Source organism: Pleurodeles waltl, chromosome 1_1, assembly GCF_031143425.1.
Source record: "Pleurodeles waltl isolate 20211129_DDA chromosome 1_1, aPleWal1.hap1.20221129, whole genome shotgun sequence".
Lineage (NCBI taxonomy): Eukaryota > Metazoa > Chordata > Amphibia > Caudata > Salamandridae > Pleurodeles > Pleurodeles waltl.
In genome coordinates this window covers 135,222,483-135,237,700 of record NC_090436.1, presented here as the reverse complement: position 1 = coordinate 135,237,700, position 15,218 = coordinate 135,222,483, and positions in this window count along the sequence as shown.

Genomic DNA, 15,218 nt, shown 5'->3' with positions numbered 1-15,218 from the left:
CTGTAGATTAGCACATTTGAATACCTCCATCTGCTGCCCTGGAAGTCACTGGATCCTCTGTGGACTGGGACAATCATGGAAGCAATAGAATCTCTGCACAATTGTGTTGACACTGCCTTGGGCTGTGCTCTTTTCTTCATGTACTCGTGGCAGACAATTTATTCCATGTCTGTCGCTTCCTCCACTCATTGAATGTCGAAGGTTGCTGGTTGTTTTTCATTTTTAGTCCAATAGAAATGACGATATAACGTAAAATTCCACAGCTACCTGGAAATGAGTCAGTGCCAGCATTTATGTTGGTTTTTATTATTTAACCTAGGGTGCCGGCAGTTGCTAGAAATGTGACCTGCTGCCCCTGTGGCTGTCTCCTGCAATGACCTAACTATGATACTTACTGGTGTGATAAAACCTATTCTGTATTTTACAGCATGTTTGAGTCTATTATGGAAAAACCCGGAGAATAAAAGCATCAAGCAGTGTTTCTGTAGCATGTCTGCATATTTTTACTAATTTCCAGGCTTGTTTAACATTAATATTTTGGTTGCTTTTAGCCAGTTTCAAATACGGGTAAAAACAAATGGGAAATGCAGTTTTCGCTTGATGCTTGTAATTCCCCATTCGACCAGTAACCACTGTCACTGAAAGACTCAGGAGTTCCATACCACTAATAACCAGGGCCGAAAGTATAAGTGCCTAAAGTGGGTTCATTGCAAGGCAAGTATTTTGACAGAATTCAGAATTCACACAATCCATGCTCTCTGGGTTCTATATTCCAGTCGACCAAGATCCTTGCATCATCGTTATTTTTAATCCCGCCTCGTTTGTGATTTTGTACTTGAAAGGTTTCTATGTACCGTATTTTCCGGCGTATAAGACGACTGGGGGTATAAGACGACCCCCTGCTTTTCCTATTAAAATATAGGGTTTGGGCTATACTCGCCGTAGAAGACTACCCCTCTTCCAACGCACACCAAATAAAAATTTTAAAACATCAGATTTGATTTTAATATGTTCATTTTAATTCAAATGCTTATGACATGCAGGTACTTAGTAGGAAAACTGTCACTTATAAACATAAGGCTGTTTGTCATCAAACATGTAAACATAAAAGTGGAATAGCCTGGGGCACGCGCAGGAACACGCGCCTGTCTAGACAACTGCCAGCGAGGATTGCGGCACACGGTAAGAACAGCTCAACTCACGTGCGACCGATCAGCTCCGTGTCCACAATTAACTGAATCTTGTGGGATGCGGAACCCATTGTACACTTGGAATCGATTTCCAAATGCAGCGCACTGTGGCTCAGCTACAGGGCGCCTGTCCCTGAAGTTTCAGCAAGCCATATACCGGCGTATAAGACGACCCCCAACTTTTGAGGAGATTTTCAGGGGTTAAAAAGTCGTCTTATACGCCGGAAAATACGGTATGTATGTATGTATGTATGTTGCCTAGCTCAATCCTAGCTACAATGCAACGGTAATCATTCTAAGGCAGAGAAACAGAAGGAGGGGGTAGAAAAATGAGGCGGAACCATTTGGAGAGGAGGGAAGTGTTTTTTATATCAAGGAGTGCAGTATCACGTAGGGGGACAGGATCAGAAATTGATTGCTTGAGTGAGTTCAAGTTTTGGAGGGTACATGGTGACTCAGAGTGGTCCTGGGGCTGTATTATTAAGTGACGTGGGAGAGCAACATCAGTGTGCACCCTCTTTTTTGTGCAATGAGCTACTTTGGTATTACGGAAGATGCAGCAGGCAATTGCACAACCTTTTTATAATACAAATCCCTGTAGTGCACATGTTGCACCTGCACGATCCCAAAGGGCCATTCCTTCGTTTACAAGGGGGTATGAGCGCAAAGGCAAACAAGCAGCCTAGGGCGCAAAGGCAAACAATCAGTTGGGGGATCATTGAGTGTTCCTATAAAAAGGTAGCACACACTAATTGTGCCTTAGGAGGGCACCCCTTGTAAGTGGGGGTAGAGGGTCCTATGAACCTCTCAGACCACCCTTTGCAAGTGGGGCCAGACACTCACTCCACCCACATGTTTAAAGCAGAATGGCTGCTGTGGTCTGCCCATTGTGTGAGGCTACCCGGTCTTCGCCCTGTGAACCCTATTAAAGGTGCATGATGGCACAGACCAAGGCTGTGTGCCCTATCTGTGATATGAGCCTTGGTGATGACAGGCAGGTCAGCAGCGATGAAGTGCAGCAGGAGCAGTAGCACCTAGGCCCAGGGGTGTCGGGGTCCCACTTCACCCTAATTAGTGGCTGCTGTTTACTACCAAAAGATGGGATGGAGTTGAATTTCCTTACTTGCATTAGTGCCTATGGCACCCAGCTAGACCACTACCACTGTCAGTCCACCCATTGATAGTGTGGCATCGGTAGAGGAGGTGGGTCAAGACTGAACGACTGAGAGGAGAATATTACCTTATTACTTATTTGTTGTTTCATTTCACTGTTTGCATCTTCCTCTCCAAAATAAATACTGATCATAGCCAGGTTTATTTTCTGGTGTAGAGCATTGGTGAATTCTGCTTGTATTAGCAATAATAAAAACACTCCCTTAAAGAAAGACAAAACACTGCGATCTGAAACGTTTGTGGAAGACTATATCCTTATATGCACACTTCACACACTGCAATGCACAATGAAGGCAGCAGCAGTTTCTCCACAAGGGTGGGGGGCCTTCACCCACTGTGAGCCACTGGTGAAAAACATAAAATAAATAAAATGATTTCATTGCCATTTTATTTTTTCCTGATGTACACGCCTCAGTGCCCCTGAGGTAAAAGACATGTGGGCGTGTCCTCTGTTGCCAATTGGCAGCATGCAGGACAGGAGCAGTGGCGGGCTGGATGCTCCAAAGTGCTCATGTCAGTTTGGCCAGCTGTCTTGCGAGTGCCAGCCTGACATGCGCACTCTGATGGTCTCCATCCTGAGCTGTCTTTGACAGCTGAATGGAGAGAAAGCACAGGCCTCCAGGGCCTGAAAGAGTGTTCAGCCAATACAGTCCATTCAATCCAGGGGCTTCTCTCATGCTGGGTTATAGCATGAGAGCAGTGTCTGGAATGGTTAGGGGAGCTCCACTGCAGACTGCAGTTTGCCGAGCACCAAGGCAAGGAGGACGTGCTGCAGTAGGTAAGTGCCTTTTATTTTAATTGCATCTAAAATAGTAGTTGTATTTTGGAGTTTTGGATGGAGTGGATGTTTTATTAGGGGCTTTTGGAGGAAGAGGGTATTTTATTTTGGGCTTTTGAGGGAGAGGGTGTTTTATTTAGTTTTTTGGGAAGTGGTGGGACACTTCACTCACCCCACCACTTTTTAAGGTTACCAGCCGCCTCTGATTGAAGGAATCAGAAAAAGTTAATTTAATTGCAGAATATTTATACTTGATTTTGTGCAGGAGAAGAAATGAGGAACTAAGAAGGAAAAAAGATACCTGACAGAAGGTGGGTACGATGGGCTGTAATCAGATGGCTGCTTGCCAGCCAATGCTCTAGCCATCCAAGTACGTATTTCCCATGATCCTTTTATCTCACTATATGTAATGGTATTTTAAATAGCTAAAGTGGCTACCAGTGAGCAATTCCTTTTACCCTTGAGCTCTTTATGATTAGCAATTTAACATTGAGATGGCATTTAATGGATTTATTAGAATGCTTAAGTTAGGTAATGTGACTATGCTTCTTTAAAGATTTGTAGGTTTAATGAGTTGAGAAATCTAATTATCTGAAAATCACTCGTCAGAATGCTTTATATCCTAGCTGATGTAATGAACTCCAAAACGCATGGTACAATTAAATGAGCATGCAATCTGAAAATTGTCAAAAACCTCCATGCAGTAGGGAGCCAGTATTTTCATTATTAATAGAGCACTTTACAGATGGCAGCAAATAACAGATGTAATATTATTTGTGCCAGACTACGTTTGGTATTTGAACCTGATTTACACCCAAGTGGAAAGGAATACGGGAATGGCATGCACAAAAAGTAATTGCGCCAATTTTACCGTTTGCACAGAGATTTGCCTGTACAATAACCACCAGTTAAATTCTGGTAGTGACCACCCATGTAATTATATTTGTCACTTCATTTAAATAGCGCTTACTACCCTTGATGAGGTTGTTGAAGTGCTTTACGGGGAGTAGCATGCTACTCCAGAACTGAGAACTGAAGGATAGTGCTTAGTCTAGTGGATTTTGGCAGGTATTGGATTTGTCACGTGGTCTCAAGGAAACAAATTGGATGCATTTACTCCAGTTTTTTTGTGTTACATTAAATTAATATGAGTTAGGTGGGACCATGAGTGGGGGCTATGTGGGTTCAAGCAAATGGATGGTGAGACAAAGAGATAGAGTGGCAGAAATTAGGTAATGTTAGGTAGTGTTAGGTTGCAGGAATAGAGTTTTAAAAAGGAGAGGTCCTGAACTATGAAATGTGGTGTGAACCATTTGCTGAGATGCATTGCATCAAAGAGAGTGAAAAGCAGTGCTGCTACTATTAAGTCATATTGCAGTTTTTCTCTCCCACTGCTCTGGCAGGAACATTTGAGGCTGCCATGAGAAAACACACTCTCTTGTAGCATAACAAAAGGGGGCATGCATAAAATGCACACTCCCTTGCAGCATAGCGCAAGGGTGTATGCGTTTTGTCAAGAATGTTTTGTACTGGAAGGGGAGTCTTGCCTTAATACTTTTTCCACTTCATACTTAAAACATTTCTCCTTCATTGTGCTTTCATTGAGAAGGCATCAAGTTTTGGGGCAAATCCCTATTTACAATTGTTAGTAGATAGAAAATTGCGTCAGTACTCATGGGTGATTGCCTGAGCTCACCCAGTTACCACCCATAAAATGCCCCCTTGACTCAAAGTACCTCACAGTAGTGCGTAGTGCTACTTTGGTTTCCTTTCACCAACTCTCCAATATAAATCTTGATTCGCGTGGGAAAGCAAATACCACCACATTACCTTGTGCAGATTTTGTGTTACTATAGTAACTCAAACCCAGTGCAAAGAGTTAGTAAATATGGACCTTAATGACTTCCCTGTACTGCCTTGTATTGCCCCAGAGACAATGGGTTGACAATGTTTGAAAATAACGAGAATTGTGGATTAATTTTTATTACATTTATATTTCATACATTAAATTAAAATTACTTTGTGAAGTTTAATTAAAAGAAATTCTCACCTAAAGGTGAGACACATTATTATGCATTAATAATTACTAAAACTAACATATGTAATTAATTCAAAGTCACTTAATTATATTTGATTAAAGTTAATGTCCATTTTTATGTCAAAACGGTTGTTAAATGTTTTATAATTACATAATAAATATGTATAATTTTTAATTGTTTAACATTAAATTAAATGTATTTATACCTTTTATACTATTATAAATAATTTAATTGAAATCAACAATTTTTCAAGGGGTGTTAATTTAAGCAGTTGGCCATGTATGGTGCTAAACGTACAGCTGTTTCTTTTTGGCAGCAGTGGCTTACACTTCTAAATTTGTCTCTACACCTTTTTTCATGGAGTGGAGACAGGTAAGCCTACTCTTATGCGGAACTTTGCACTGTGAATCGGCCTAAGTTGTAAAGCTACTCAAAAGTGTAGGTGTATATTACACATGAAAATTACTCATTAGTATCAGTTGCCGTTGTTAATAGCCTCCCCTGAACTAATCACCTCTGATGTTATCTCCACTCCTCTATATACTGTTATTCTTAGTATGACTTTGCTTTCACAACATAATCTCCATTTACACTGGTCTGGTAGAACTTTTTTTGGGACCTATATTTTGTGCCAAGCATTGTACGTTTGACAAAACTCATGCAAACCTGGTATTCAGTTTGTGTTTAGGCCCAACCAGCAGGTAATTGTTGCTTAGTTATCAACTGTACCATCTAAGTACTATCAACCTTGGGATGTGTTCACTGAGCCAAAATACAGAATAAGTTCACCCTTAAGGATTTTAATTGTGCTATTGACTTGTGCTAAGACCAATTATCTTTGTACTCTTTGTCCTTGTATGAAAATCAGGCCGTACACAATTACTTAAATAAGAATCTGCAAAATGGACTTATTCGTTCTATTAAAATCACAAGCTAGTGCTTCATTGTTTTAATGCTGAAAAAGTATACTATGATACTGAACTATGATGCATCCTCTTATTTTCAAGGAACTAGGGCCAGATGTACGAAGCAGTTTTCAAGTCACAAACGGCGAATCAGCCTGTTTGCAACTTGAAAAATGCTATTTGAGATGTACAAAGACCAAAATGCTATTCGGTAACTTGTTACAGAATCGCACTTTGGGTTTTGCGATTCGGTATTAGGAAGGGGCGTGACAAGGACGTCCCTTCCTAATACCGAATCCAGATGGTAGGTATGATTGTTTTGTGACTGCGAAGGCGGTCCAAAAACAATCGCAGTTAGCACCAGTTTGAAACTGGTGCTAACCCATTCGCTAACGACCCCTTCCCCTTTGTGAATGGTAGCAAAAATATTTTTTCAGAGCAGGCAGTGGTCCCAGGGACTGCTTAAGTGGGACCTTACCTTTTCTTTATCATTGTATTCCCTGTGGAGGACTTGGGTCCATGTCCTCTGGTCAAGCTCCCACGTTACTAATAAGGCATTTTATACAGGAAGTTTGTGTCTTTGGACCCTCTCCTGTCTTTGGAGTATCTCTTTGTTATTGCAACTATCATCCTTCCTGTTCTAAGCATTCGATATTAAAAAGTCTCTGTGATGTCTTCGCATATAAATAGACGTGAACAACGCAATTCCAAATTAGAACAAGTCTTTAACCCATCTGGAGCTGGCATTTCCAATCTTACCACTACCAACCTATCATCAGCCAAAAGTACTTTTGTAGCTTTGGAGAAATCCCTCGAGAAAGAAACTTCCAAATGGTGGGAAATAGCCTCTCAAAAAATATCTGGAAAATGATTGCATCCCTCGAGGACTCAGGATTCTGATCTTCCCTCCAATAGATACCACCTCACAAGAGCACCTACAAAAATGGTAAGCAAACTTGAAAATGTCATCAATAAACATGATTAAACAATTGATTGAAATTTCTGAAGAGGAATATGAAAAACATCGCAAAGAGGTTGGCAACCTTACTCAACGCATTGAGGAAGCCAATTGGGGAGAAATCACTATAAAAAACTATGCCATTCTTAACAGCATAATTGATCGTTACGAGGAGGACCTAATTCAAAGGAAAAATCGCAAGTTCAGAAGGGACCTCTATGATTATCAACATGGGAGAGTGTACACTTTCAGCAAAAAGTACGACAACATTAAAGACTCCAACCCTTCTTTAGATCTACACAATTGTCCGGATACCCTCCCTTCGTCAGAAATTGAATCCTCTGATGACTCTGAAAGAAGCCTATCAAGTAGACCCCAAGTAAATTTTTCAGAAGAGGCAAGACGTTATCGCCTGGGAACTTTAAAAGACATACGAGTAAAACCACCAGATACTTCAATGGAAGTACCAAGTACATCAGGTATACAAACGAGAGCTCGCAGCAAAACCATCAGACCATGACACATGATGAGCAACTGATAGTCAATCTCTCTGACCATGATCTCTCCTCTATTGACCAATTTATTTTAAACCGTGGCCTTTCATTCTGCCCCACCAATCTTTGGAATATCACCCAAACCAAAATTGACTTCTTTAAATTCATAGGTCACCTCAAACTCAAATCTTTCTTTTCTACCATTTCCCCTCTTTCCACTCCTTCTTCTCTCTCTCTCTCAAAGCTCAAGTGATTTCTCTGTTCAGGACCTAAAAGACATTGCTCTTTTATGCAATCTATCCAATACTGTTGAACCGGACCTCCCACTTTCCTTAATAGCTCAAGAACTTGATGTTGACACTAATCAATATCACCCCTTTGATTTAAGACCTAAGTCCATCTTTACCCCCATCCTCCCGGCAGGTAGTTCCATTGACCTATTTTCAACAGCTGTTCTGAGGGACCTTGAGCGAGAACACAAACAGTACTGTGATAAACGAAAATACCTACCCTCCAACACCAATAGAGACCAAGCACAAGCTATATCACAACTGAGTAAAAATAGTCAGATCATCATAAAAGAGGCTGATAAGGGCGGGAATATTGTTATCCTCAATACCCATGATTATTTACAGGAAGCCTATCGACATCTTCAGGACAACAACTGTTATAAAAAACTTTCACATAATCCAACATCAGAAATTCAACAAAAGCTGTCTGATCTTTTGGAGTGCTGGCACTCTTGCCAAATCCTTTCAAGTAAAGAAAAAAATGCTCTCTTTCTTCAGTTTTCCACTATACCTACATTGTATCTCTTACCCAAAATTCATAAAAAAGGCCACCCACCAAAGGGCAGACCTATCATATCAGGTATCAATCCAACGTGTTCCAATCTGGGTACCTTAATTGACAAGGAGTTACAGCCTTTCATGATAAATTTACCTTCTTTTGTCAAAGGTACCAAAGACATCTTACAAAAGTTACAAAATATCGATTGGCAACCTGATTACTTTCTTGTTACTATTGATGTAGTCAGCCTTTACACATCTATAAAACATAGCAATGGTTTAGAAGCCGTCAGAAAATGTCTTTCTACCAAATCAGTGAAATACATGGCACGCAACTCTATGATATTGGAGATGTTGAAATTCTGTCTAGAAAACAACTATTTTCTCTTCGATGGTCAATACTATTTACAACTTCAGGGGACAGCGATGGGGGCGAAATGTGCACCACCGTATGCCTGCATTCTGATGGGAGCAGTGGAAAACTCCTGGCTTTGGAATGACCAAACTGAGCATCTTTCACAGCATATAATCTTTTGGGGACGCTTTATCGATGACATTTTACTTATCTGGCAAGGCCAGAAGGATCTTCTCAACCAATTCTTACAGACACTCACACCCAACAGATGGGGTATTGAGATCCCATATCAAATCTCTAACTCCTCGGTGGAATACCTTGATCTTTCGATTTTTATTCACGATAACAAACTACAGACTAGGTTTTTCCGGAAAACAAAAGCGGCCAATTCAATTCTTCACGCCACCAGTTGTCATCCTCCCAGCACCATCCGTAATATCCCTCAAGGTGAATACAGGAGAGCGAGACTGAATTGTACCATCACATCGGATTATGAAACTACTTCTACTCAGAAGACAGAGAGACTGACAGCCAGGGGTTACAATCGTATTTCACTCAATATTATGAAGGACAAACTGAGAAACATGGATCGCAACAAGTTGTTAAATAAACCCCAACAGGCCTGTAAGAATTCTGTCATTCGGTTCATTACTGAGTTTCACAATGGCCATCATCTTATTCGAAAACATTTGAGAAAACACTGGTACTTATTACAGAACAATCCTTCCATTAACCAACATATAATCAATTATCCACAAATAGGCTTTAGATGGGCTCCCAACCTAAGAGACCAACTATGCTCATCTTTCTTCCACGTGAAGTCACCTACTACTTTTCTACCCCCCAAACCAAAAGGTTTCTATACCTACAGTAAATGCTCTATTTGTAAGCTGGGTCTCTCTAAATCCAGAACAGTCATCATAAATAATCACACCCACCATATTAAGGACTTTATAAATTGTGAAAGCTCCAATGTTGTCTACGTAATTTGGTGCTCCTGTAATCTAGCCTACATTGGTAGTACTACCCGTTCACTCAAAACTAGGATCCAAGAACATTACCAGAACATACAGAAACTGAAAATCAAAGCCCCACTAGTAGAACACTTTTCTGAATTTCATCCTCATCAACGTATCTTTACCTTCAGTGGTCTTCGAATTTCAGCATCCCCAAGAGAATAATTTATTAGTACGACTGCGCCAGGAGGAAAGTCGTTTGATCATTCAATATGATACATTTAATAATGGACTTAACAAAGATTATGAGTGGCATTTTTGGTTAATGTAAAATGTTGATTGTGTATTGTTACATTCTGGTGTTTTTTCTCGCCAGATATGACTATTTTTCCATTTCCTTATTCTAATAATTTTCTTTTGTTCGCTGCTGTGCTTTTTTATTTTTATTTTTTTATTTATGTTTTATTTATTGTTTTATTTTTATTTTTATCTTTATGTTTATATCAATCTGTCATTACACATCCCGGATGTATTTTGCCCATTGCATTACATTAGGTTTTCTTTATAGCATCAGTTTGTTGACAGACCAGGTTTCACCCCAAAAAGGTAGTACAATTATTTTTATTAACATTCGTCATATACACCTTTTTACTGCTCACTCTCCCTTCACTTCCTTTCTTTTTCATCATCTCCTTACTAACTTATTTATCAATCTTTTTTTTCTTCTCTTTTTTCTCCGTCCGCACCTCAGACGTAAGAAAATACTAGAATATAAGATGGCGCCACCCATCACCTTAAACTTAAAATGGCGCTGCTTACTTTTGTTGTTTGATAGTCCCCTTTCTTTGTCCACACCTCATCGTCAACACTGAGGTAGGACTTTCAGTATATTTAAGATGCGGAACCAGGTAGGTGCGTTTGCCTACGTTTTAAAAATCACGGCGACGGATGTGATTGCTTTAAATATTTCACAGTACTGACCTTATACAGGTGAGACTGGGGCTCCGTTTCAGTGCCCCCTTTTGTCCAACTATATACAGTCATTAGAAGTTTCATGTCATGTTAATCTCAACCTTCTAATCCTTGCCATTTCGTACTTACCAACTTAGCATAGTTATTGGCTTCCCAATTAGGAGCCATTTACGTTTTCTTTCGAGTGACGGCGTGTCATTTCCGCGTTTTAAGATTCTTGCTCTCCTATAGCATTATATTACATCTTTTGATTTAAGACAGCTAGTATCTTTTTCTTGTTTGCCTTTCAATAATGACATTTTCCGTTGACCATTCATGATATTGTTCAATCTTATAGCAAACGTTACAGGTCGACTTTTTTATGTATTTTGAAGATAAGCAGAATGGAATAATGCTCATACAATTGTTTACATTGCAGGCTGCATTTTGTATATGGTATGTTTATAGTCACTTATTGTGTCATAAACTTTTTTGATAATGTTATTCCTCTCTAGTGTAACACAAACTAGTACACTTATCCTCTTTTTTCTATCTTCAATTCACACTTGGTAATAGGCATTATTAACCTAGCGTTCAAGCTAATTATTTGTTTTTCTCTTTGGTTATTTTCCCTTTAACAAATCACCAGGTGACTTTGCTCATGCCTTCCTTTTTATCACATTTGTCTAACTTACACCTCTCTCAGCTTGTAAGGACACAAGCATAAGCACTAGTAACCACTATCCTGCTTTATTTGTGTACTTTCTGTTTTTTCTTGTATTTCCCACCTTCTTCGGACCACCACTTATTTGGTTAAAGCATTTTTTGAGAAATCTTGCTGCACGATTTTGGGTTTCCACATCCTGGTGTTAGTTTTCTCTTATCTTCTCTTCTAATACAATCGCAGTACACCCCCTCCAGTCGCATATTGTTTTTCCCCTTTTTCAGCCTTGAGAAAGCCCTGGCGTACGCGCCTGTGGGGCGAAACACGTGTTGGCTGATCCTCTGTTTCTTCCAAAGAATACATCCAGTTTTATCTCAACTGGGCGTTACTTGTCTTCCGAAATAAAAATTCTCATTGGAACAACAAAGGTGCTTGGTCGCAATCTCTTACATCAAATCCACTGAACTTTACGGCATATTGACTTTAAAAAGACTGCTTAAGTGGGACCTTACCTTTTTCTTTATCAGTGGTCCCAGGGACCACTGCCTGCTCCGAAAAAATGAAAAGAAAACTTTTCATTTTTGATTTTGAAATGCATCTCATTTTCCTGGCTGCATGTAAAAAAAAAAAACAGCTTTATCTAAAAGCAGTCACAGACATGGTGGTCTGCTGTCTTCAGCAGGCCACCATCACTGTGAGGGCGGCCATTCCCAATGGGGTCGCAAATTGCGACCTACCCCATGAATATTCATGACGTAGGTAATTTGTGACCCCATTGGGAATCGCAAACAGTGCCAGTGACAGTGTTGAACATCAGGTTTTGCCACTCGGCAATTGTGATTCGCAAAACCTGATTTTTGTACATGTGGCTCCTAGTTCCTCATGAGCAACATGTAAGAGACATTATACTTAGACTGAGGGAGAAGTATCTTATAGCCAAACCAGAAATGTGCATATTCGATCAAAAATCTATTAAATACCTGGAATTTATTTTAGCTGCAGATGGCTTGGCAATGGAGGACAAGAATGTCAAAATGATTCTCAGTTGGAAAGATCCAATTACAGTTAACCTTAAAGAAACATAGGACCTGATTTAGAGTTTGACGGATGGGTATACTCCATCACATGCCGAATATACTGTCTGCTGTATTACAATTCCATTATAGACTATGGAGATCATAAAACAGTGGACAAGATATCTGTCACATTTGTAATGGAGTAACCCATCTGCCAAACTCTAAATCAGGCCCATAGTGTCTATTTGAATTGGTAAATTATTAAAGGTAGTTTATAAAGAATGTTCCTGAATTGAATTACTGACCAACTAATGAAAGGAAAACCTTTTCAGTGGACAGCTCAGTCCTTGAAAGCCTTTTCAGAACTGAAGAAAAGGGTAATGAAAACACCACTTTTGTTCACACCTGAAAATGCTTTTTACTATGAAAACTAGTGCTTATGACAATGTAAGAGGGGCTGTGATGTTACTAAGAAATAAAGAAGAAGAAAGACATCATATTGCATTCTACTCTGATAAATGAAACCAGGTGGCAATAAATTATTCAGTCATCAAAAAAGAGTAGTTAGTAATGTTTTGTAGAAGCATCACATCAAATCATTGTGAGAACTGATCATCAAAACGTTTATGAGTTAGAACAAGCTGAATGTTGAAACAGTGGTCATGGCCAATGGGCTTATTTGTTTCAACAGCATGATTTTGCCATGACTTATATTTGTGGTACCCTCATCATTATGGCTCTTTGTATCCTGAAAGAGAAGTACCTCTCCTGAAAAAAAAAAAATTTTTGTTAAAGAATGTTATGGATACAATCTGTTTTATAAATACTTTTCTTAAACTTGTTCAGTAAAGCACATAAGAGCTCCACAAATATGATTGGACAAAGAGAAAGAAAGAAATGTGTTCAAAGAGTGAAAGGAATGATTTTTGTCAACCAGAAACGTGTACAGAGTGAGAAACTTCAAAGAATTAGCCTACAAGTTATACAAGATTCCTTATATTAGCTGGTCATCGTGATCAAAAGATAATGGAAGATCTAATTTTATGCATTTTTGTGGCCCTCAGTTCATCAAAATATAAAAGACTATGGACCTGATTTACAGGTTGGTGGATGCGATACTCCTGCACAAACAAATCCTGTCTCCAATAATCCGCGTGCATTATATCCTAAGGCACTTTTAATATGCCAGACAGGATATCTGTCATGTTTGTGACGCAGTATCCCATCTGCCAAACTCTGAATTCTTGTGGAGCATGTGCACATGAAAAAGAGAGCACTTAGTCTAAATATGGTCTTCTGTATTCTTTGGAATTGCCTTGACAGTCATGGGAACAAACAGCAACATATTTCTTTCTTAACCTGCAATGTTCAGAAGTATGTACTACAATCATGGTGTTAAAGCGGGTAACAACACTGGAAAGAAGTCAGGAGCCAAGTGTAGCAATAAAGGGTTTATTGGTTATTACTCTAGGAGAGGCATCTCAGCCATCCTTCTCATGGCACACCACCAGTTCTCTGGTTTCAAACAAACATTCCACTTAGAATTCTTCCATAACATTTCTATGATATGCAAGGTCACATTCTAAGTGAGCTGGTGCCAGCCCTAGTTACCACAGCTCTAGTTAGCACACACCTCTCTCTCATATCATAACGTGACCAGAAAATATGGTCCAGCAACAAAACTTCACTAAAGAGAACTCTACTAACATGCAGGAAATAAAACAAAATTATTGCAGTGAAATATTCATGTGAAACACTAATATACAAGAAATAGAACACAAATCATTTAAAAGAAATATCCATGTGAAATTACATGTCTCCATGCCTGCCCAGAAAGTTTATGAAATAGTCACCCAGATATGCAGGTCTCTGTATTATCCTGCCAGATTTTCTTAACGTGGGCAGTTTACCATTATTCTCACCAACCTGGCGTCTTTGTCAACTTCTTTGTAATGACCACCTCTTTGAGGTCACTTCTCAGCGTTCTCCACATTTCTCTCTTTATACAACACTGCACACTTGAGATTCCACACACGGTGATCCTTAGTCCTGAAAGCACTGGTGAACACTTTTATAACCCTCATAGGTTTTGACAATCTTCTCACAATTTCATTCCAGCCTGGTCTCCTAATCATGACCATATAATCTATGGCAATAACAGTCTGTTTGACTGAGTGTTTTGCATCAAAGTACATTTTACTGTCCTTTATTTGCCTGTCCTCCTTCAACTTCCATTCTTCAGATCCTTTGACACCAACTGCACCCCATTGTATGTCAACATAGTTTCAAGAAGACCCTCCCTTACAATGAGTTCTTTCAAAAGTGTAATTACATGTGATGTCTCAATGCCCTTGAAAAAACATATTTCAGGCCACCTGGAAAATAAATCCATTACAATGATGATATAGTTTTCATGACCATCCTTATGAGTGGGTCCTTGTATGTCCAGGGCAATGTCTTTCCACTGACCATCAAGATGCTTCCTGATGACCATCAGTTGCACCCTAAGCTTCATAGCTTTTTCACTCATAGCAAATTGCATGCAATCCCTCATCAAGCGGTCTACATGTAGATCCATCCTAGGCCATCAGTATATCGAGTGTAGCCTCTCTTTGGTTTTAGACATTCCCAGATGATATTTATGTGCTTGATTCAACAATTCCTCTCATAGCAACGCAGGAGGAACTAATCTGTTAACTCTAAGCAACATGCCACTATTGGAAGTTAACTACTCATTTACCAACCAGAAATCCTTACATTCCACACACCCTTGATCTTTATAGTTCCAATCCGTACATATGATTCTGTCAGGGAGACCAGATCCTCGAGGTCTGCACACGTTCCTAACATGTCCACCACAAGACAGCGCCAAGCTCTGATAGAACTATCACAGAGCCTAAGAGAGTCCAAGTGGGGAAAAGGTGATTAGGTAGGGAACAGCTAGGAAGGAG